Raw genomic sequence first — 22,352 nt, forward strand, 5'->3', positions numbered from 1 at the left:
GCCAGAGAGCAGGGCCAAGCTGGGAGCCCAGCCGCAGCAGCCAGGGCCAGAGGACCAGAGAGCAGGGCCGAGCTGGGAGCCCAGCCGCAGCAGCCAGAGCCAGAGGGCCAGAGAGCAGGGCCGAGCTGGGAGCCCAGCGGCAGCAGCCAGAGCCAGAGGGCCAGAGAGCAGGGCCGAGCTGGGAGCCCAGCGGCAGCAGCCAGAGCCAGAGGGCCAGAGAGCAGGGCCGAGCTGGGAGCCCAGCCGCAGCAGCCAGGGCCAGAGGGCCAGAGAGCAGGCCCGAGCTGGGAGCCCAGCCGCAGCAGCCAGGGCCAGAGGGCCAGAGAGCAGGGCCGAGCTGGGAGCCCAGCCGCAGCAGCCAGGGCCAGAGGGCCAGAGAGCAGGCCCGAGCTGGGAGCCCAGCCGCAGCAGCCAGGGCCAGAAGGCCAGAGAGCAGGGCCGAGCTGGGAGCCCAGCCGCAGCAGCCAGGGCCAGAAGGCCAGAGAGCAGGGCCGAGCTGGGAGCAGAGCCGCAGCAGCCAGAGCCAGAGGGCCAGAGAGCAGGGCCGAGCTGGGAGCCCAGCCGCAGCAGCCAGAGGGCCAGAGAGCAGGGCCGAGCTGGGAGCCCAGCCGCAGCAGCCAGGGCCAGAGGGCCAGAGAGCAGGGCCGAGCTGGGAGCCCAGCCGCAGCAGCCAGGGCCAGAGGGCCAGAGAGCAGGGCCGAGCTGGGAGCCCAGCCGCAGCAGCCAGGGCCAGAGGGCCAGAGAGCAGGGCCGAGCTGGGAGCCCAGCCGCAGCAGCCAGGGCCAGAGGGCCAGAGAGCAGGGCCGAGCTGGGAGCCCAGCCGCAGCAGCCAGGGCCAGAGGGCCAGAGAGCAGAGCCGAGCTGGGAGCCCAGCCGCAGCAGCCAGGGCCAGAGGGCCAGAGAGCAGAGCCGAGCTGGGAGCCCAGCCGCAGCAGCCAGGGCCAGAGGGCCAGAGAGCAGGGCCGAGCTGGGAGCAGAGCCGCAGCAGCCAGGGCCAGAGGGCCAGAGAGCAGGGCCGAGCTGGGAGCAGAGCCGCAGCAGCCAGGGCCAGAGGGCCAGAGAGCAGGGCCGAGCTGGGAGCCCAGCCGCAGCAGCCAGGGCCAGAGGGCCAGAGAGCAGGGCCGAGCTGGGAGCCCAGCCGCAGCAGCCAGGGCCAGAGGGCCAGAGAGCAGGGCCGAGCTGGGAGCCCAGCCGCAGCAGCCAGGGCCAGAGGGCCAGAGAGCAGGGCCGAGCTGGGAGCCCAGCCGCAGCAGCCAGGGCCAGAGGGCCAGAGAGCAGGGCCGAGCTGGGAGCCCAGCCGCAGCAGCCAGGGCCAGAGGGCCAGAGAGCAGGGCCGAGCTGGGAGCCCAGCCGCAGCAGCCAGGGCCAGAGGGCCAGAGAGCAGGGCCGAACTGGGAGCCCAGCCACACCAGCCAGGGCCAGAGGGCCAGAGAGCAGGGCCGAGCTGGGAGCCCAGCCACAGCAGCCAGAGCCAGAGGGCCAGAGAGCAGGGCCAGGCTGGGAGCCCAGCCGCAGCAGCCAGAGCCAGAGGGCCAGAGAGCAGGGCCGAGCTGGGAGCCCAGCCGCAGCAGCCAGGGCCAGAGGGCCAGAGAGCAGGGCCGAGCTGGGAGCCCAGCCGCAGCAGCCAGGGCCAGAGAGCAGGGCCGAGCTGGGAGCCCAGCCGCAGCAGCCAGGGCCAGAGGGCCAGAGAGCAGGGCCGAGTTGGGAGGAAAGCCGCAGCAGCCAGGGCCAGAGAGCAGGGCCGAGCTGGGAGCAAAGCCGCAGCAGCCAGGGCCAGAGGGCCAGAGAGCAGGGCCAAGCTGGGAGCGCAGCCGCAGCAGCCAGAGCTACAGGAACAAAGAGCAGGCCCGAGCTGGGAGCCCAGCCGCAGCAGCCAGGGCCAGAGGGCCAGAGAGCAGGGCCAAGCTTGGAGCCCAGCCGCAGCAGCCAGAGGGCCAGAGAGCAGGGCCAAGCTGGGAGCCCAGCCGCAGCAGCCAGGGCCAGAGGGCCAGAGAGCAGGGCCGAGCTGGGAGCCCAGCCGCAGCAGCCAGAGCCAGAGGGCCAGAGAGCAGGGCCGAGCTGGGAGCCCAGCCGCAGCAGCCAGGGCCAGAGGGCCAGAGAGCAGGGCCGAGCTGGGAGCCCAGCCGCAGCAGCCAGGGCCAGAGGGCCAGAGAGCAGGGCCGAGCTGGGAGCCCAGCCGCAGCAGCCAGGGCCAGAGAGCAGGACCGAGCTGGGAGCCCAGCCGCAGCAGCCAGGGCCAGAGGGCCAGAGAGCAGGCCCGAGCTGGGAGCCCAGCCGCAGCAGCCAGGGCCAGAGGGCCAGAGAGCAGGCCCGAGCTGGGAGCCCAGCCGCAGCAGCCAGGGCCAGAGGGCCAGAGAGCAGGCCCGAGCTGGGAGCCCAGCCGCAGCAGCCAGGGCCAGAGGACCAGAGAGCAGAGCCGAGCTGGGAGCAGAGCCGCAGCAGCCAGAGCCAGAGGGCCAGAGAGCAGGGCCGAGCTGGGAGCCCAGCCGCAGCAGCCAGAGCCAGAGGGCCAGAGAGCAGGGCCGAGCTGGGAGCCCAGCCGCAGCAGCCAGAGCCAGAGGGCCAGAGAGCAGGGCCGAGCTGGGAGCCCAGCCGCAGCAGCCAGAGCCAGAGGGCCAGAGAGCAGGGCCGAGCTGGGAGCCCAGCCGCAGCAGCCAGAGCCAGAGGGCCAGAGAGCAGGGCCGAGCTGGGAGCCCAGCCGCAGCAGCCAGAGCCAGAGGGCCAGAGAGCAGGGCCGAGCTGGGAGCCCAGCCGCAGCAGCCAGAGCCAGAGGGCCAGAGAGCAGGGCCGAGCTGGGAGCGCAGCCGCAGCAGCCAGGGCCAGAGGGCCAGAGAGCAGGGCCGAGCTGGGAGCCCAGCCGCAGCAGCCAGGGCCAGAGGGCCAGAGAGCAGGGCCGAGCTGGGAGCCCAGCCGCAGCAGCCAGGGCCAGAGGGCCAGAGAGCAGGGCCGAGCTGGGAGCCCAGCCGCAGCAGCCAGGGCCAGAGGGCCAGAGAGCAGGGCCGAGCTGGGAGCCCAGCCGCAGCAGCCAGGGCCAGAGGGCCAGAGAGCAGGGCCGAGCTGGGAGCAAAGCCGCAGCAGCCAGGGCCAGAGGGCCAGAGAGCAGGGCCGAGCTGGGAGCCCAGCCGCAGCAGCCAGGGCCAGAGGGCCAGAGAGCAGGGCCGAGCTGGGAGCCCAGCCGCAGCAGCCAGGGCCAGAGGGCCAGAGAGCAGGGCCGAGCTGGGAGCCCAGCCTCAACAGCCAGGGCCAGAGGGCCAGAGAGCACGGCCAGGCTGGGAGCCCAGCCTCAACAGCCAGAGCCAGAGGGCCAGAGAGCAGGGCCAGGCTGGGAGCCCAGCCGCAGCAGCCAGAGCCAGAGGGCCAGAGAGCAGGGCCAGGCTGGGAGCCCAGCCGCAGCAGCCAGAGCCAGAGGGCCAGAGAGCAGGGCCAAGCTGGGAGCCCAGCCGCAGCAGCCAGAGGGCCAGAGAGCAGGGCCAAGCTGGGAGCCCAGCCGCAGCAGCCAGGGCCAGAGGGCCAGAGAGCAGGGCCGAGCTGGGAGCCCAGCGGCAGCAGCCAGAGGCAGAGTGCCAGAGAGCAGGGCCGAGCTGGGAGCCCAGCGGCAGCAGCCAGAGCCAGAGGGCCAGAGAGCAGGGCCGAGCTGGGAGCCCAGCGGCAGCAGCCAGAGCCAGAGGGCCAGAGAGCAGGACCGAGCTGGGAGCCCAGCCGCAGCAGCCAGGGCCAGAGGGCCAGAGAGCAGGCCCGAACTGGGAGCCCAGCCGCAGCAGCCAGGGCCAGAGGGCCAGAGAGCAGGGCCGAGCTGGGAGCCCAGCCGCAGCAGCCAGGGCCAGAGGGCCAGAGAGCAGGCCCGAGCTGGGAGCCCAGCCGCAGCAGCCAGGGCCAGAGGGCCAGAGAGCAGGCCCGATCTGGGAGCCCAGCCGCAGCAGCCAGGGCCAGAGGGCCAGAGAGCAGCGCCGAGCTGGGAGCCCAGCCGCAGCAGCCAGGGCCAGAGGGCCAGAGAGCAGGGCCGAGCTGGGAGCCCAGCCGCAGCAGCCAGGGCCAGAGGGCCAGAGAGCAGGGCCGAGCTGGGAGCCCAGCCGCAGCAGCCAGGGCCAGAGGGCCAGAGAGCAGGGCCGAGCTGGGAGCCCAGCCGCAGCAGCCAGAGCCAGAGGGCCAGAGAGCAGGGCCGAGCTGGGAGCCCAGCCGCAGCAGCCAGAGCCAGAGGGCCAGAGAGCAGGGCCGAGCTGGGAGCCCAGCCGCAGCAGCCAGGGCCAGAGGGCCAGAGAGCAGGGCCGAGCTGGGAGCCCAGCCGTAGCAGCCAGGGCCAGAGGGCCAGAGAGCAGGGCCGAGCTGGGAGCCCAGCCGCAGCAGCCAGGGCCAGAGGGCCAGAGAGCAGGCCCGAGCTGGGAGCCCAGCCGCAGCAGCCAGGGCCAGAGGGCCAGAGAGCAGCGCCGAGCTGGGAGCCCAGCCGCAGCAGCCAGGGCCAGAGGGCCAGAGAGCAGGGCCGAGCTGGGAGCCCAGCCGCAGCAGCCAGGGCCAGAGGGCCAGAGAGCAGGGCCGAGCTGGGAGCCCAGCCGCAGCAGCCAGGGCCAGAGGGCCAGAGAGCAGGGCCGAGCTGGGAGCCCAGCCGCAGCAGCCAGGGCCAGAGGGCCAGAGAGCAGGGCCAGGCTGGGAGCCCAGCCTCAACAGCCAGAGCCAGAGGGCCAGAGAGCAGGGCCAGGCTGGGAGCCCAGCCGCAGCAGCCAGGGCCAGAGGGCCAGAGAGCAGAGCCGAGCTGGGAGCCCAGCCGCAGCAGCCAGGGCCAGAGGGCCAGAGAGCAGAGCCGAGCTGGGAGCCCAGCCGCAGCAGCCAGGGCCAGAGGGCCAGAGAGCAGGGCCGAGCTGGGAGCCCAGCGGCAGCAGCCAGAGCCAGAGGGCCAGAGAGCAGGGCCGAGCTGGGAGCCCAGCGGCAGCAGCCAGAGCCAGAGGGCCAGAGAGCAGGGCCGAGCTGGGAGCCCAGCGGCAGCAGCCAGAGCCAGAGGGCCAGAGAGCAGGGCCGAGCTGGGAGCCCAGCGGCAGCAGCCAGAGCCAGAGGGCCAGAGAGCAGGGCCGAGCTGGGAGCCCAGCCGCAGCAGCCAGGGCCAGAGGGCCAGAGAGCAGGGCCGAGCTGGGAGCCCAGCCGCAGCAGCCAGGGCCAGAGGGCCAGAGAGCAGAGCCGAGCTGGGAGCCCAGCCGCAGCAGCCAGGGCCAGAGGGCCAGAGAGCAGGGCCGAGCTGGGAGCCCAGCCGCAGCAGCCAGGGCCAGAGGGCCAGAGAGCAGGGCCGAGCTGGGAGCAGAGCCGCAGCAGCCAGGGCCAGAGGGCCAGAGAGCAGGGCCGAGCTGGGAGCCCAGCCGCAGCAGCCAGGGCCAGAGGGCCAGAGAGCAGGGCCGAGCTGGGAGCCCAGCCGCAGCAGCCAGAGCCAGAGGGCCAGAGAGCAGGGCCGAGCTGGGAGCCCAGCCGCAGCAGCCAGGGCCAGAGGGCCAGAGAGCAGGGCCGAGCTGGGAGCCCAGCCGCAGCAGCCAGGGCCAGAGGGCCAGAGAGCAGGGCCGAGCTGGGAGCCCAGCCGCAGCAGCCAGGGCCAGAGGGCCAGAGAGCAGGGCCGAGCTGGGAGCCCAGCCGCAGCAGCCAGGGCCAGAGGGCCAGAGAGCAGGGCCGAACTGGGAGCCCAGCCACAGCAGCCAGAGCCAGAGGGCCAGAGAGCAGGGCCGAGCTGGGAGCCCAGCCGCAGCAGCCAGAGCCAGAGAGCAGGGCCGAGCTGGGAGCCCAGCCGCAGCAGCCAGGGCCAGAGGGCCAGAGAGCAGGGCCGAGTTGGGAGGAAAGCCGCAGCAGCCAGGGCCAGAGAGCAGGGCCGAGCTGGGAGCCCAGCCGCAGCAGCCAGGGCCAGAGAGCAGGGCCGAGCTGGGAGCAAAGCCGCAGCAGCCAGGGCCAGAGGGCCAGAGAGCAGGGCCAAGCTGGGAGCGCAGCCGCAGCAGCCAGAGCTACAGGAACAAAGAGCAGGACCGAGCTGGGAGCCCAGCCGCAGCAGCCAGGGCCAGAGGGCCAGAGAGCAGGCCCGAGCTGGGAGCCCAGCCGCAGCAGCCAGGGCCAGAGGGCCAGAGAGCAGGCCCGAGCTGGGAGCCCAGCCGCAGCAGCCAGGGCCAGAGGGCCAGAGAGCAGGGCCGAGCTGGGAGCCCAGCCGCAGCAGCCAGAGCCAGAGGGCCAGAGAGCAGGGCCGAGCTGGGAGCGCAGCCGCAGCAGCCAGAGCCCGAGGGCCAGAGAGCAGGGCCGAGCTGGGAGCCCAGCCGCAGCAGCCAGAGCCAGAGGGCCAGAGAGCAGATGTGAGCTGCGAGCCCAGCCGCAGCAGCCAGAGCCAGAGGGCCAGAGAGCAGGGCCGAGCTGGGAGCGCAGCCGCAGCAGCCAGAGCCAGAGGGCCAGAGAGCAGGGCCGAGCTGGGAGCGCAGCCGCAGCAGCCAGAGCCAGAGGGCCAGAGAGCAGGGCCGAGCTGGGAGCCCAGCCGCAGCAGCCAGGGCCAGAGGGCCAGAGAGCAGGGCCGAGCTGGGAGCCCAGCCGCAGCAGCCAGAGCCAGAGGGCCAGAGAGCAGGGCCGAGCTGGGAGCCCAGCGGCAGCAGCCAGAGCCAGAGGGCAGAGAGCAGGGCCGAGCTGGGAGCCCAGCGGCAGCAGCCAGAGCCAGAGGGCCAGAGAGCAGGGCCGAGCTGGGAGCCCAGCCGCAGCAGCCAGGGCCAGAGGCCCAGAGAGCAGGCCCGAGCTGGGAGCCCAGCCGCAGCACCCAGGGCCAGAGGGCCAGAGAGCAGGGCCGAGCTGGGAGCCCAGCCGCAGCAGCCAGGGCCAGAGGGCCAGAGAGCAGGCCCGAGCTGGGAGCCCAGCCGCAGCAGCCAGGGCCAGAGGGCCAGAGAGCAGGGCCGAGCTGGGAGCCCAGCCGCAGCAGCCAGGGCCAGAGGGCCAGAGAGCAGGGCCGAGCTGGGAGCAGAGCCGCAGCAGCCAGAGCCAGAGGGCCAGAGAGCAGGGCCGAGCTGGGAGCCCAGCCGCAGCAGCCAGAGCCAGAGGGCCAGAGAGCAGGGCCGAGCTGGGAGCCCAGCCGCAGCAGCCAGGGCCAGAGGGCCAGAGAGCAGGGCCGAGCTGGGAGCCCAGCCGCAGCAGCCAGGGCCAGAGGGCCAGAGAGCAGGGCCGAGCTGGGAGCCCAGCCGCAGCAGCCAGGGCCAGAGGGCCAGAGAGCAGGGCCGAGCTGGGAGCCCAGCCGCAGCAGCCAGGGCCAGAGGGCCAAAGAGCAGAGCCGAGCTGGGAGCCCAGCCGCAGCAGCCAGGGCCAGAGGGCCAGAGAGCAGGGCCGAGCTGGGAGCCCAGCCGCAGCAGCCAGGGCCAGAGGGCCAGAGAGCAGGGCCGAGCTGGGAGCAGAGCCGCAGCAGCCAGGGCCAGAGGGCCAGAGAGCAGGGCCGAGCTGGGAGCCCAGCCGCAGCAGCCAGGGCCAGAGGGCCAGAGAGCAGGGCCGAGCTGGGAGCCCAGCCGCAGCAGCCAGAGCCAGAGGGCCAGAGAGCAGGGCCGAGCTGGGAGCCCAGCCGCAGCAGCCAGGGCCAGAGGGCCAGAGAGCAGGGCCGAGCTGGGAGCCCAGCCGCAGCAGCCAGGGCCAGAGGGCCAGAGAGCAGGGCCGAGCTGGGAGCCCAGCCACAGCAGCCAGGGCCAGAGAGCAGGGCCGAGCTGGGAGCCCAGCCACAGCAGCCAGAGCCAGAGGGCCAGAGAGCAGGGCCAGGCTGGGAGCCCAGCCGCAGCAGCCAGAGCCAATGGGCCAGAGAGCAGGGCCGAGCTGGGAGCCCAGCCGCAGCAGCCAGGGCCAGAGGGCCAGAGAGCAGGGCCGAGCTGGGAGCCCAGCCGCAGCAGCCAGGGCCAGAGAGCAGGGCCGAGCTGGGAGCCCAGCCGCAGCAGCCAGGGCCAGAGGGCCAGAGAGCAGGGCCGAGTTGGGAGGAAAGCCGCAGCAGCCAGGGCCAGAGAGCAGGGCCGAGCTGGGAGCCCAGCCGCAGCAGCCAGGGCCAGAGAGCAGGGCCGAGCTGGGAGCAAAGCCGCAGCAGCCAGAGCTACAGGAACAAAGAGCAGGACCGAGCTGGGAGCCCAGCCGCAGCAGCCAGGGCCAGAGGGCCAGAGAGCAGGGCCGAGCTGGGAGCCCAGCCGCAGCAGCCAGGGCCAGAGGGCCAAAGAGCAGGGCCGAGCTGGGAGCCCAGCCGCAGCAGCCAGAGCCAGAGGGCTAGAGAGCAGGGCCGAGCTGGGAGCAGAGCCGCAGCAGCCCAGAGAGCAAAGCTGAGCTGGAGGCAGAACAGCAGCAGCCAGAGCCAGAGAGGCCAGAGGAGCAGCCCAGAGAGCACAGCTGGAGGCAGAGCTGCAGCAGCGCTGAGACAGAGTGGAGTTGTGTCTGGAGAAGTCCAGAACTGAGCACAGTGAACGACTGAGGAGAGCAAAGGGGAACCCTGGGCAGCGAGGTCCCAGCACAGGGAGATGCCACCAGCCAAGAGGGCTTGCAGGCCGGACTTGGAGGAGATCATAACCCCAACGGGGATGGGGAGGGGAAGGCCGATGCTGGAAAGAAAGGTCCTGCCACCTAGAGCCTGAGGACGTGTGGCCACTACCAGAGCCAGTGTCCGACCTGCGGTATCACAAAGCACAGCCAAGCCAGGGCCTGGGAAATGTGAGGAAAAGACTGTGAACTTTCCTTACGTTCCAGAGACCGCTGCTTGTGGTGTCCCCAGGCCCACAGAGCGGGGTTACTTGTTTCCTTTAACCTGTCCCATTTTTTCCTTATTTTTTTAGTTGTTGCTGTTTAATAAATTGTATTTGCTTTGAACGACATGCAGTGATCAGTGGGTCAGGGAAGTGTCCGGTGAGGAGAGAGTACCTGTCATGGAGTCCCCGGGCAATGCTCTGGAACTGCTGTCTACGAAGCCAGTCAGGACTCTGGTAAAGTCTGGTAAAGTCTCCTCTCTGTGAGCAGACTGTCTTCAGGGCAAAAAGCTCACACAGCTTCCACCTTCCTGGGTCTGACCTCAGAGCATTCAGCATCCTCTGCCCCTCTGTGCGCTTCCCACAGCGAGTCCTGGGGAAGCCAGAGGGTCCTGCACCCCAACTTCGCAGTCAGACGTGACTCTTAGTCAGCCAGTAAAACAGAGGTTTATTAGATGACAGGAACAAGGTCTAAAACAGAGATATGGTTCAGCTGTGTAACACCTCAGAAACATTGCCGCATCTTTTGGGTGGCTTTTTCCTCCTCTTTTCTCCTTATAAATTCTCTTTCTCTGAATTTGTTAGGTTTTTTTTATAGTACAAGCACTTCAGAACTATGTTGCAGAACCATGCAATCCACTAATTATGAATCTGCAGTAAAGGAAAACCTAACTATAGAGACGTCTGCTCCCCCACTCCTCTGAATCTTTATTGCTCTTTCATTAGGGTATGTTATAAAAACATGTGAACCCCAAACATCCGCTAGAAGGCCTTTTCTTCTCTAGAAAAAAAACGGCTAACTCATGTTTAGCGCTGACCAGGAAATTTCTGACATAGCAGGTTTTCATTGGAAAATGCCGATTTGTCAAATCCAAAAGGTTTTAGCGGGAACGTACCAGTTTCAACAAAGCTTTAGTCAGTGGTTTCTCAGGGCCAGGATGGAATTTCTGGTCAAAATGAGAGGAGAGTGCCCTGTCCCCCCATCCCAGAATAGCCTGGAAGTTATAACCTGCATGTGGGAAAGCCAGAATCAAGTCCCTGATTCAAGAACCTGGGTCTACCACATCCCAGGTGAGAGTTCTAACCCTTTGTGGATCTGGGCCTAGGTGCTTTACAAAACACATAAAAATACAAAGTCTCTGAGCTAATCACCTTGCCAACTAATTTTAGATGTGATGCAGTGCATGAAGTTTTCAAAGGTCTGTTTTTGAGATTTAGAGTTTTGAATTTTTTGCAGGGTCTCTCCAGTCAGGTCTTTGACACTTAAAAAATGCAGGAACTACAAAATTGCTTCATGAATGCTTTTCATTGGGGTAACATTGTTGAAAATTCTGCTTCTGTTCTGAGGGTGTCCTGAGGGCCAGGCAGTGACTTGTGTCCAAGATTTTAACAAGGCTCTCCCTCAAAAGCTTTTTGGTTCAGTGGGCAAATATATGTGAGCATACCGCTCAACCTCCAGTGTATGACACAAGCCACCAAAAGGTGTGACACCTGTGTCAGATTGCGTGTCATACCATAATTGACAGCCTAGCATGGTTTTAAGTATAAAATCTATTTCTAATGGATTTGCTCATTCTGTGAATCAAATCAACCAGTTTTCTGTTACAGGTTAATTTGGAGGGCAGGGGAAAGCCAGTAACAGACTGAAAACTGGTTGATTTGAGTCACAATAGTGAGACAAACATTTTATATTTTGAAACCATTGTAAGCCATCCACTACAGTAGAACCCAACAGGCAATTGTATTTTGGCCACTTGGCACCCGATTGGGGGTCCCTGCCTAGGCTGTGCCTTAAATCAACTAGTGCAGCTTTTTGCCACTCCCATGAGCATCTACATACACAGAGTATCCCCTACACCCTCACAATTAATGCAGCTCTTCACTCCTTCCCCAATTCCTGCAGGCTGAGCCCCTCCCTACTTTGTTTCTGCACCTCTGCTGGCTTCTTGGCACAGGGACTCCCAGCTGCTCCTGTGTCTTGGGGGCATTGCCCAGGACAGGAGCTGAAAGATTTAAGATAGGGGAGGGGATCAGAGGAAGGGAGGGACCTGAGCCAAGCCATACCACTTTTTCCAGGGTTGCGGGAAGAGGGAGTGGAAAGATCACAAGCGACTCAGGGCTGGCTCTGCTCCCTTCTCTCTGCTGGTGATAATGGTAATAGTTCCACACCATCATCACCCCTCCCCCGGGAAGCTTGTCTGCTTCCATTGGGCAGCTCCCCTTCCAGGCCTCTCTGTTGCTTGGAGGGGAGCAGAATGCCGGCTGGCAGCCTGTATCCTGGGGAAAGCCATCTGAGGATGCCATGCAGTAGGACAAGGAGAATCTCTCTCACAATGCCTTACAGTTGAGAGGTCTGCAAGTCACATGCCCTGAGGAAACTATACTAACCACCCACCCCCCGCAAAAATCCATCAGCATCACACGTTCCCCGACATCTTCAAATCCACCAATCCCATGCTCTCTCCCCTCCTCAAATTCCACAAGCACTCCATCCTCTAAATCCACCAATCCCTTACACTCCCAGTCCCTCTCCTCTCCCCGAATGCCATACAGCCCAGCATAACACCTCTCCACCCACCATCCTGCTCCCTCCCCAGCATCTCCTGTAGGCGTCTCTGCAGGGTTTGTCTGGTTGGCAGATGTTGCTCAAAGCAGTAGTAGGGATGGCAACAAGTAAATGTCTAGCAGTCTCTGCCTGCAGCCATGGTGATGTCACCTTACTGGTGGGGGAAGGTGTCAGACAGTGGAACAGGCCTTCCTTGTTTGATGAAGGGGGTGAATCTGCACAAGTCCATCAGAGGGGCAGGGGGAAGATAAGTCACACAACATGATTTTCAGAGTTGTTTGTGATGTGGGACGTACTCTTTAACAACAAACAATATTACTGAGAGGGCTGCCAACTTTCTGACCAAACAAAACTGAATCCTCTTGCCCCGTCCCTTCTCTGAGGCCCTGCCCTGCTCACGCTATCCCCACTTCCTCCGTCACTCACTCTCCCCTGCCCTCACTCGCTCATTTTCACCGGGCTGCGGAGGGGGTCCTTTTTCGACTGGGTGTTTGGTTGAAAACCGGACACCTGGCAACTCTAGCATATACAGACTTCAGAGCACTTAGGAGAGCAACAGCAACCTAAGCAGATCAGATTCTGAGGGCTGAAGGGCCGGAGAAATACTGCTACAGAAATTAAACACTCATTAAAATTGTCTGGGCTGCTGTGTGAACTGGCACAATAGATCTGCTGCAGCAGAGGGACATAATCAAATGCAGCTCACACCTGGCCAAGAACCCAGAATGTGTGACATCCAGGAGTTGCAAGGTGTGACAACCAGAGTGAGGCACACGGACAGAGTGATGCTTGCGAAAAACAGACAAGCAACTTTTGGAGCATACAGCTTTTAATATTTCCTGAATAGGGGACAAATGGAAAAGAGAATGGTGCTGACCATGGTAGGGTGCTTTGAGACGGGTAGCACAACTCGCCTCAGATTACACAAAACCCTTCTTTCATAGAGGCGAATATTAATTGAAAGTACTGGGAGAGGTGGGTCTTGGCCTGCCCAAAACTAAAGGCCCTCCCCTCAATTATGGGGAAGGAACCATTGAACCTAGGCAACAATTGATTACTGGCAACAACAAATAAAAAAACAGGAACAGGCGTGAAGGTCACTGGGCAAAAATCAGTGTCCAGAAGAGGACACTGAGCAGAGAACCACCAACAGTGCCTAACGGTATCAAGGAAGTCAGTGGACACTGCCCAGAGGAACTCTGCCCAGAGGCGTGATTGGGTAAGGGACCAGAAATAGGCCCCACAGTCACAGAACACCCCTCTGACAAGCTTCCTCCTCCTGGAGTGATGGATGGCCTTGCAAATTTGTGGGGCCACAGATGGGGTGTGCCAGGATCAGGAGGTGTGGAGAGAAGTGCAGACAGAACCTCAGTAAGAGGTTCTGGGGAATCAGAAGAGGGGCTGCAACCTGACACCTCTATGTAGATGTGTGCAAGGGTCTCCCTCTCGCTGGAAAAGGGGAAAGCATTGGGGAAGTCTGTGAATTGTGCCAGGTACCTGCTCATGGCTCCATGAAGGAGCTGTCAGCTGATATCCGCAGTGGGCCACTGGACCAAAGGAAAGCACAGACTGGCCCACTGAGAGTCCTCTCCCTTTTTTGGTGGCAGCAGGTTCTGCCACTTGGTGTTGAGTTGAAAGGTGAGTAGGGAATCAGGCAGGGGACTGCAGGAAGAGAAAGGAGGATCACATGGTTCAGGCAGTCAAATGCCTCCATGGAGATTTTAATTCTATCCCTGCTTTTGCCACAGAGTTCCTACATGATTCTGGGCAAGTCACTTTGACCAAAACTTTTCACAGCTGGGCACCAATTGTGTGTTCCTCATTTTCTGGGTGCCCAACTTGAGATCCTGGGATTTGCTTTGCAGAGTGCTGAGCACTCACAGCTGCAACTGATGTCAATGGGAGTTGTGCTTTGAACATTTAAGTACTATGTAATGCTAAGTACTCTTAAAAATCAGGTTCTACACAACTCAAATTGGGCACCCAAAACTCAAACTTTTGACCTTAATCTCTGTGTCTCAACTCCCCACCTGTGGGATAATACCACGCCCTCACCTCACAAGGGTGTTGTGAAAATAAATTCATTAATACTTCCGAAGCACCAGATCCTAAAATGATGAGTGCCAGAGAAAAGCCCATGAGGAAATTAATAAATCTGCGTAGTAGGGTTTGAATAGTTTGCAGCAAATAAAGTCTAGGGCCACACATTGAGCAGTTAGGGAAAAACAAAATATTGAATAGCTGCTCATTCAGTGAGCACTGTCCATCCTGTGCCCTGAATGAGGTTCTATGGAAAAAATAGCATGTGATGATGTAATTAAAGACTAGATCATAATGTGTATGCACAAGAGGACAGAGTTAAGATTGTACAGGCAACCTGATTTCTGGCATCTCCTAACTTTGTAGTGCTTGACTTGGCGGCCTTAATAATGTTATTTTAATACAGTTAAAGCAGGAGAAGTTTGAGATCCATGGTGTTCATATTCTTTCCATCCTTAAGGCCAGCTTCTCAGTTAGTGTAAATCAGTGTAGCTTCAAAGAAGTCAATGGAGCTACTTCAGTTCACACCAGCTGAGGATCTGGCCCACAAAGCTTTCTATAACCCAAGACTCACCCTGGCTGATGATGATCATCTAAAGTAATAAACAATGGAGAAAGTGTCAGATTTGTGCACCACAGAAGCAAACTTGGACTTTAAGTGAATGACAGACCTTGATGTCAATGAACTCTTTCCATTAGTCTGTAATGAGATGGCCACAGTCCAACATCCCAAATCCAAGCACTCCCTGAAGATTAGTACAGTACATCTGGTATTCTTATTACACGCTGGTATTTATCATCTGACAGAAATGTATTCAGGACTTCATTATGAACTAAACAATTAAAAAAAAAAAGAGCTTGATTGAAGAACCTCCTTTGTAATCTTGTTCAGCCATCCACGTGGGCAGTAAAACAATTTCTTGTGCTGAACTGGGATACGCAAGAAATCCATTTTAAGATAAAAAGGAAACCGAAGCAGTTTTTCCTGTTAAAACCTTAAAAACATAAGAACAGTCATACTGGGTCAGACCAAAGGTTCATCTAGCCCAGTATCCTGTCTTCTGACAGTGGCCAATGCCAGGTGCCCCAGAGGGAATGAACAGAACAGGTAATCATCAAGTGATCCATCTCTTGTCACCCATTCTCAGTTCCTGACAAGGGGCTAGACACACCATCCTGACCCATCCTGGCTAATAGCCATTGATGGAGCTATCCTCCATGAATTTATCTAGTTCTTTTTTGAACCCTGTTATAGTCTTGGCCTTCACAAAGTTCTCTGGCAAAGAGTTCCGCAGGTTGATTGTACATTGTGTGAAGTTTTTAGAGTTGTTTTTAGAGTTTGACAAGGTACTTTAACCTGCCTGCATCATGCCTATGTTTTGATTAACTGCAGAGGAAAAGAGCCAGCAACCCATCACTGACAACCAACCATGCAACAACAAATTAAAGGACCTAAGACTGCTATTAGTATTTACTATTTGTATTGTTGTAGTATTACACCTGTAGGCATTCTGCACCAAAAAATTAAAAATTCTGTGCACGATATTTTAAAATTCTGCAAATTTTAGTTGTCAAAATAACACTACATCATCACGCCAGTTTCAATTATTCTGGTAATTTATTTCAAAATACCTGTCAGCAAGTATGTCTGTAATAATACAGACACACAAAATTTCCCCCAGGAGTAGAGAGTTAAAGAAACCCCTATGACAACCTAGTTCCTGTTTCTCTGTTTCCTTCCCCCTGCCAGAGCCCAGCTGGGGGGGCAGACACCCACAACCCCTCCCCTACAGAGCCCACCTGTGGGCCCTCCACAGCCAATACCCCCAAACCCTCTCCTCCCCAGAGCCCAACCGTGGCCCTCCCCAGCCCAGATACCCATACACTATCCCTCCCCCCAGAGCCCAGCTACGGAGCCCCCCTTTGCCCAGACTCCCCCTGTTTCCCCCCCACCCCCAAGCCCAGGGACCCAAAGGGAGAAACAGCCTGATGCTTGGTCCCAGGCTTGCACAGAGTTTCCTACATGCAGCCCTCTCCTTCCCTCAGGGCATGCTGGGAACTGCAGCTGTCAGGGACCCTCTAGTTCACTCTCCTTCCCCTGAGCCATGTCTTCTATGTGCAAGGTGGGTTCTTCAGAGTCCGGTGGCCCCCAGTGGTGGTTAGAAGCACTGCAGACCATTTCTGTGGGGGAAAGGAAATTCTGCGTGCACAAAATTAATTTCTGCAAAATTCTGCATTGCGCAGTAGCACAGAATTTCCCCAGGAGTATAGTATGTAGGAGCTCCAGTCACAGATCCCAACCCCAATGTGCTAGGTGCTATACAAAAAAGATGGTCCTTTAATTCCCTAAAATGGCCCTAAAATTCCTACTGAAATCAATGGGAACATGGCTGGTTAAAAGAAAAGTAGATCTAGCCTGAAAATCTTGTCTGCAAACACAACAGAAGAAATCAAATTTCAGTTTGAAACTCCCAAGTAGTTATTATCAAGCAGTGCAAAATGGCAGTTAAAAGTATCATTGTCCTCTCAAATAAACAAAGCCATAAGCCGTGGCAACTAATTTTGGTTACAATTTCCAACTTGTAGAAGAGAGCTCTCTGAAATGCATCTCGAGCATTCCATTGCTGCAGTATCTATGGGCCCATAAATCCCCACTGGAGTCAATGTAAATTTTCCCATTGACTGCAAGGGAAGCAGGCTCTAAGCAAAGGTGCTGTATAAAGACTAGACTGCAATTTTTACTCTCACATTAGTGAATTTACACATGCAATTAGACCCATTCAGCTCAATGGGATTGCTCATGTGAGCAAGTGCTCACCACCAGAAGAGTAAGGATTGCACAAACTAGCCTTAAGTAAACAGAGGGAAAATGGAAGTTAATTCCCAAACCAACCATCCCTTTCAACAATGAACTAAACAACCTTTTTATAAGAAAGCTAGCTCGAAGTGGCTCCATTTTAAATCTCAGCCACTCCAGTGCCACCCAGGTGGCTAGTAAAAGCCACTCTTAGCGATGACTAGTCATGACCAATAAGGTATTTAGCTCTCATCCACAGCGCAGAGATTTTAAATTAAATTAAAAAAAAAAAAAAGGAGGAAAAGGTTACAAAAAACTTTCAGTCTTTGTTTTATTGAATTACAACAAATGAGCAACAGGTTAGAAAAGTTGATTTTATTCCAATTCCCTAGAATTATATTTGTGCAGTGTACTGAAATATGGGTAAGTCTCCAAAAGACAACTAGTCAGATTGCAACATTTTCACCAGATATCTCTCATGCGTGCTGGCTCACTCTAAAATAAAAAGGTTAGGGTTATTTGAAAAAAGTGCACGTGGGGGATCTAGGACTGATCTAACAATTTAGTGGCAAGGGTTAAAGGAAATGTATGTTGTACACTACAACATCTAAAGCTGAAGGGCAGAAAAAAAATATAGTCCATCTTTGTACCAACTAAGGAAATATGAACAAGTTCATTTATGAAGAATCTTCATTTCCCCATTGTCACCCCTTTTTGGGGTTGTAATGCATGTAAAAAAAAAAAAAAAAAGGTGCTCAAATATGACAGAGGCATGCTGTTAAGGTCTGCAGAGGTCTGTGGCTCCAGTTGGTATTTGATGGTTGGGCAAGAGAGAGATACAGTAGTTGGAAAGGAGATTTGCCCCTCCATTGCACAGAAATGTGGAGAGTTAAATAATAGCAGGTAGTTTGTTTTTATTTTTAAAGAAAGCTGAACAAGCAACACCACAAACCCCTTGATGCATTCGGTGGGCTGAAATGTAAACCATGATTGGGGTGAAAATCCAGGATTTGCTACTGATGCAACACATTGAAAAGATTTCAAATTTTTAATATTTTAAAACCGAAGCAGATATAGTGGTTACTACTAATTCTAAAAACAAAAAACCCCCAAACCTTGCAACGGTATGATCTGAAAAAGTAACTTGCACCAATTAAAAAGGTAACAAAATTCCCACTTTGTACAAATCAGTTCCAGCAGAGGAAGAGGGTGAGAGGAAGGGAAGCTAAGGAGAAAACTATGTACAAGGACCCTTTCTTCTTTAATGCGGTAGTGGGATTTTGGCACTATGAACAATTCCATATCAATGCTCCACGATATTTCTCACTGTGCCTCTGCAAGCGTGGTTGGACTCAGAGTTGCAACTCATTGGTTATCTTGTCCCAAGCAGGAAAATAGACGGTTATCCTGTTTTCAGAGACAGTTTTCCCCCTTGATTATCACGACAGCACGACTGATTGGCATCCCTACAAAAATTAAAAATATTTTATTTTTTAATAAATGATGAGCACACATTTGCACTGTCAATGTACCTCTTCACATTTATAGTGCTATTATATTTTACATTAACTATACTTTGAGGCCTTCCCAATAGCGTGCCAGAGTTTTTCAATTTACAGAGCATTTAATTGATACTTCCCCATACAGATTTCTAATGCTAACATAAAATAGGCCTGATTCTTCACTGAATCTGATGATTTAGCAGGGTCTGATTCTTCACTGCCTTGTACCTTGTGAAGTCACTGACGCTTCTATGAAGTGATTATAATACGCTATTGTTCTGAACAGATGTCAATGATTATACAAAGTGCAAGGTAATGAAGAATCAGGCCTTTCTATGTCACATAGTTTCAGGGCTACCCACTCTTGATAGCTTTCCTGTGGTTTATTGGCCCTAATGCCTCATGAGTAAAGGACTCTTCTTGAAGCAGGGATTTAACAAACCCCTCAACAAACTAAAAGACACCACCGAGTTCTCATGGCATTTCGGGTGGGGATGTACTGGACCAATTTACGATGAGGTTATTACAGTAGAGATCTGTTTTGAAATATGAAAATTAGTGAAGTGTTGAGTCTGGGTGAAAGTGCAAACATCAGTTTACTCTGAAGTGGAGTCTAGTAGTGACAGATAGGCAGATCCGGTACAGTTTTCAAAACCCATCATACACCATTGTGCTAAAGCATGTTTAAAAACTTTGTGCTAGTCATTCATTCCAGACCTTTTGTTAATATTGCCAATTAGTCTGATATTTTCTGAGAGCACCATTCATCATTCAGGACGCAGAGCAAACCAGTTGGTTAGTGTGAAATAGTGCACACACACAGGCGGTAAAAAAATTCCCAGGCTCTGCTGTCTTTGCTCAGCAAAACTCACATTGAAATCAATGGGAATTTGCAATTGTTGTATCAGGCTGAGTTGTTTAATCTATTTAGAGATTTACACCTTGCTCCTAAGAGGCCCTGAGCACCAAAAGCCCCACTGAGTTCAGTGGGAGTTGTAAGTGCTCAGCATCTCAGGATCAAACCCACAGGCCATTCTAGACCATTTTGGGTTCATCCAGCCCCTGCTGAGGTCAGTGGCAAAACTTGTATTGGCTTTAGTGGGAACAGGATCAAGCACTCGGGGCGCAACCCTGCCGTCCTTATTCCAACACGCAAAGACATCAATGGTGCCAGTGGCAGATGCCTTTTAGGATATAGCCCTAAATCCCTAAAGAAATGAGAACTTGAATGAAAAGGGAGGGAAACCCCAATATTGCAACTATCCTTTTACCAAACCAACCACCCAGCTAGGGCCGGGCCAGGTTATGTGACAGGCTGAGTGTGCTCAACTCTCATTGAAGTCAAAGGAAGTTGAGGGCACCAGCAGGCACCATGCAGCACAGGGGCTGAATGCACAGAGTGATGTGTACATTTGGCAATCAGTGAGTCGGAAACTTCTTTGTTAAGCACTTCCCAGGTTGCCTTTGGTAAATCTCTGCAAAGCACCACTCTGTGCCTGACTCACTTGCAAGCAAGGAACATCCTGTACCACCTCTGCAGTGAGGTAGTGGAGAAGACTGTGGTGGAGATACGGACTGCCTAGAACAAAGAGGGCACACAGAAGTGTTTCAGCAGCTCAGGAATAAGATTCTCATAGGCAGTGGTAACAACTCTAAACAGGAAGCTCATGCAACTGTCAGAAAAGGGAAAAAAACACTTCTTTGTACTGGTGGTCTTTGAAAGTAAAAAGCCCTGCTTCGGAGAGACACTGGTCTTGGGAGCGCCCAGTGGGAGACAGCGGCATGAAGAAAACCAGCAGTAATTACTAACCTTGCTGGCATTATCTGTTCCCACTCTCATGCCACCCCATATTTGTGTTGTATTTAATTTAGGACCAAATTCCGCTGGTCTTACTAACACAAATTGTAAACTGGGAATAATTCCACGGAGGTCAATATAAAAATGGTGCAGATCAGATCAGAATCAGGCCCATTGACATCATTGTGAGTAGGATTTAGGGTCTCATTTGGGGCAGAGCATCTTCAAAATCATTGTCTTCAATGCACCTTGCAGAAGGCACTCAGCACCTGGCAGGAGTGAATTCTTAGCCCTTAAACTGTAAGCTCCTTAAGGGCACAGGTCTTGTGATCCTATGTTATATGACTTAATAATACAGCTTTTTATATTCTATGGGTGGAATTTTCAAAATCATTCAGTTTTGACCAAACTCCATTCCCACTAAAATCGGACAGTGGTAAAACTCCCATTGACTTCACTGGGAGTACAGTTTGGGGAATGCTGAATGCTTCTGAAAATCTCGTTCTCTTTCGTTCTCTAAAGAAACATGTTCACTATATAAATAGCTACTAATAATTTAAGGACCTACCAAAATTACATTTATCCATTAAGAATAACCTAAGAAATTTGTGAAATTTTTATCAAGTTTTAGGGAAATTTGACATGAACTCTGCAACAACAGAAGTATCAAAAATGAATGCTGAAAACATTTAAAGTAATACCTAGGAGTGGATTTCTAAAATGCTATTGTTAAATTAACATTAAAAAAACCCACTCATTTTCAGTTGACGTGCTGGGTATGAAAAAAAGCACTGAGATTATGGAATCTTATTTAATTTTTGTAGGTTTCAAAGTTCATAAACACTACTCAGTCCTAAATGTAAGTTTTCAATTTAATTGCATCTAATCACATTAGGAAAAGAAGGTATTGCATTATTTAAGCAATGATCAATCAGTAATTAGACATCTATTATTAATTATTATTATTATTAATTCCCCTCCCAGTCAATCCTTTAGTTAAATTCCAGTTTGGATAGTAATATCCTGCTTAGCAAGAATCCTCCTCCGTTTTCACTAGATACAGTATTAATAGTCACTTTCTGTTTTAAACTGATGTATAGTGCTGGTGTGGGATGTCGGAAGGGCATATTTTGAGTAGGGAAAATCCAGGGTATTTCCAGTGACTTTAATTGAGTTACTGTGGGCTTTCACTGCTTTAAACTGAGAAAAGAATCTGGTCCAACATTAGGTAGGTTAGGACCAAAATTTAGGTTTAGTTTTTAATAAAATAAGTTGTATAAAACCTGCTATGAAGAGGGGTCAAAGATTTAAAAAAAAAATGAAGAAAATTAGAATAATCTGTCTTGTGGAAAAAATGAACAATTATTTTCTTTTCCTCCCAATTTGAAATCATTCATAATGTTTTTGGCAGATGAGGTGAATATTCCACTGTGTCTCTGTGTGCGCTTCCAGGAGCTTGCAATGATATTTCAGGGGTTGCCAGAGCCAGAAGAGTACAAGCAGCGCATTACTTTTAGGCAAACATACCAATAAATAGTGGCAAGCATGTCAGAAGAATGTCACATTCTGCCACTAGAGGGCACGCGGGCTCACATTGAGTACTGAAGTGATAAATTTGTATGAAGGAAAACAAAATACCTGTAGATAAAGGCTTCAGGCTTTTATCCAGCACTAGGGCCAATGTGCTAAGAAATGAATATATTAACAGAGGATAAAGTCTTCATTTCTTGAACAATCTAATAGGTGAAAGTGCTATTAACCCAAACCAGTATATGATGGAATCACTCTTCCTTAAAATGTACTTTTATTTTTCTAGCCTTTATAAGAAAATTTCCTGTCAAAAAGATAAACTAGTTGAAATTTAATTGATGTTAAAATGTTTTATATTTAAAAAAAAGTCTCTGAACACATCCCAGTAAGAATGTCTCTGCATGCAAAAGTTGTTGCAATGGTGTACCAGTGTTACCAGCACGACTGTTAAATAATCTCTCTCAGAACAAGTCTAAGCATCAATTAATCCTATATTGCTGCACTGGTAGCGTGCACTAAAAGTACAGGCAACTGCATCTGCACTGTTGCAATTAGTTCTTCCAGCACAGTCCCACAATGCACCTGTAGCCCCATCAGTGACCACTCGATGCAATATGCATCATCTGCTGTGCTCAGAATCATTTTCTTGCTTTAAGCTACTACAGCTTCTGAAAATTTAATGCACGATTTTTTTTTAATATGGTGCATTGCATGCAATCTCCATGGCCTTTTTAGTTAATTTAGTTAATGATAGTACAGATTTTTTAAACTATTTTCAAAATGGTTGATTGCTACATCTTCAGATTATCACCAAGGGGTGATGTGCCGGCAACTTTTGGAAATATGCTTCATGTAGACATGCTGAAGATTTTGCTCTAAGCCAGGATGGGTAGCTTACAGTGGTTCAGTTCTACTGAACAGTACAATTTTCTAGTGTAGTCAGGGCTAAGTGTCAGTCATAGCTTTGAATTTTCTGGGTTTTCTATTTGCGTGTGTTTTGCATTTATTGTAGTTCAAAGGAAAATTGTTGTTAATTTGAAAACCAGGTATTATTTAACAATAAATTTCTAATACATACATGCTACTTTATTTATCTCATGGATTAAGGAGAGGATAAGTTTAAGGAGGGAGACTTCATGTAACAGATTCTGATCTCAGTTACACTAGGGTAAATCTGGAGTAACTTCAATGAATTCAAGAAGTCATTGAAGTCCAATGAAGTTAATGGAGTTATTCCAGATTTACATTTGTATAACTGAGATCAGAAACTGGTTCCAAGTCTTCAAACCACACTTCCTTTTACACTTTGAGAGATCTTAAAATTATAAATCTTCTTAGCAAAGCTCCTGCAGTTCACTTTTACAGTGAAGCTCTTGTGAAGAAAAGCTGCTAACCCACATGCAGGCCTCGGACTGGAGTAATTCTT

At 54.5% G+C, this 22,352-nt stretch overlaps 1 protein-coding gene across 6 annotated transcripts in view; it reads right to left on the reverse strand.

The window, feature by feature from the left end:
* Positions 1 to 16,402: 16,402 nt before the first annotated feature.
* The window catches only part of ZHX2 (zinc fingers and homeoboxes 2), a 113,317-nt gene continuing 107,367 nt past the window's right edge, over positions 16,403 to 22,352 (reverse strand). For all 6 annotated transcript variants that reach the window (XM_073330223.1, XM_073330228.1, XM_073330226.1 and 3 more), the window contains one exon: positions 16,403 to 17,562. The gene's annotated coding sequence lies outside the window, so the exon portion shown is untranslated. The remainder of the gene's footprint in view (positions 17,563 to 22,352) is intronic.

This window comes from Lepidochelys kempii, chromosome 2 (genome assembly GCF_965140265.1).
Source record: "Lepidochelys kempii isolate rLepKem1 chromosome 2, rLepKem1.hap2, whole genome shotgun sequence".
Classification (NCBI taxonomy): Eukaryota; Metazoa; Chordata; order Testudines; family Cheloniidae; genus Lepidochelys; species Lepidochelys kempii.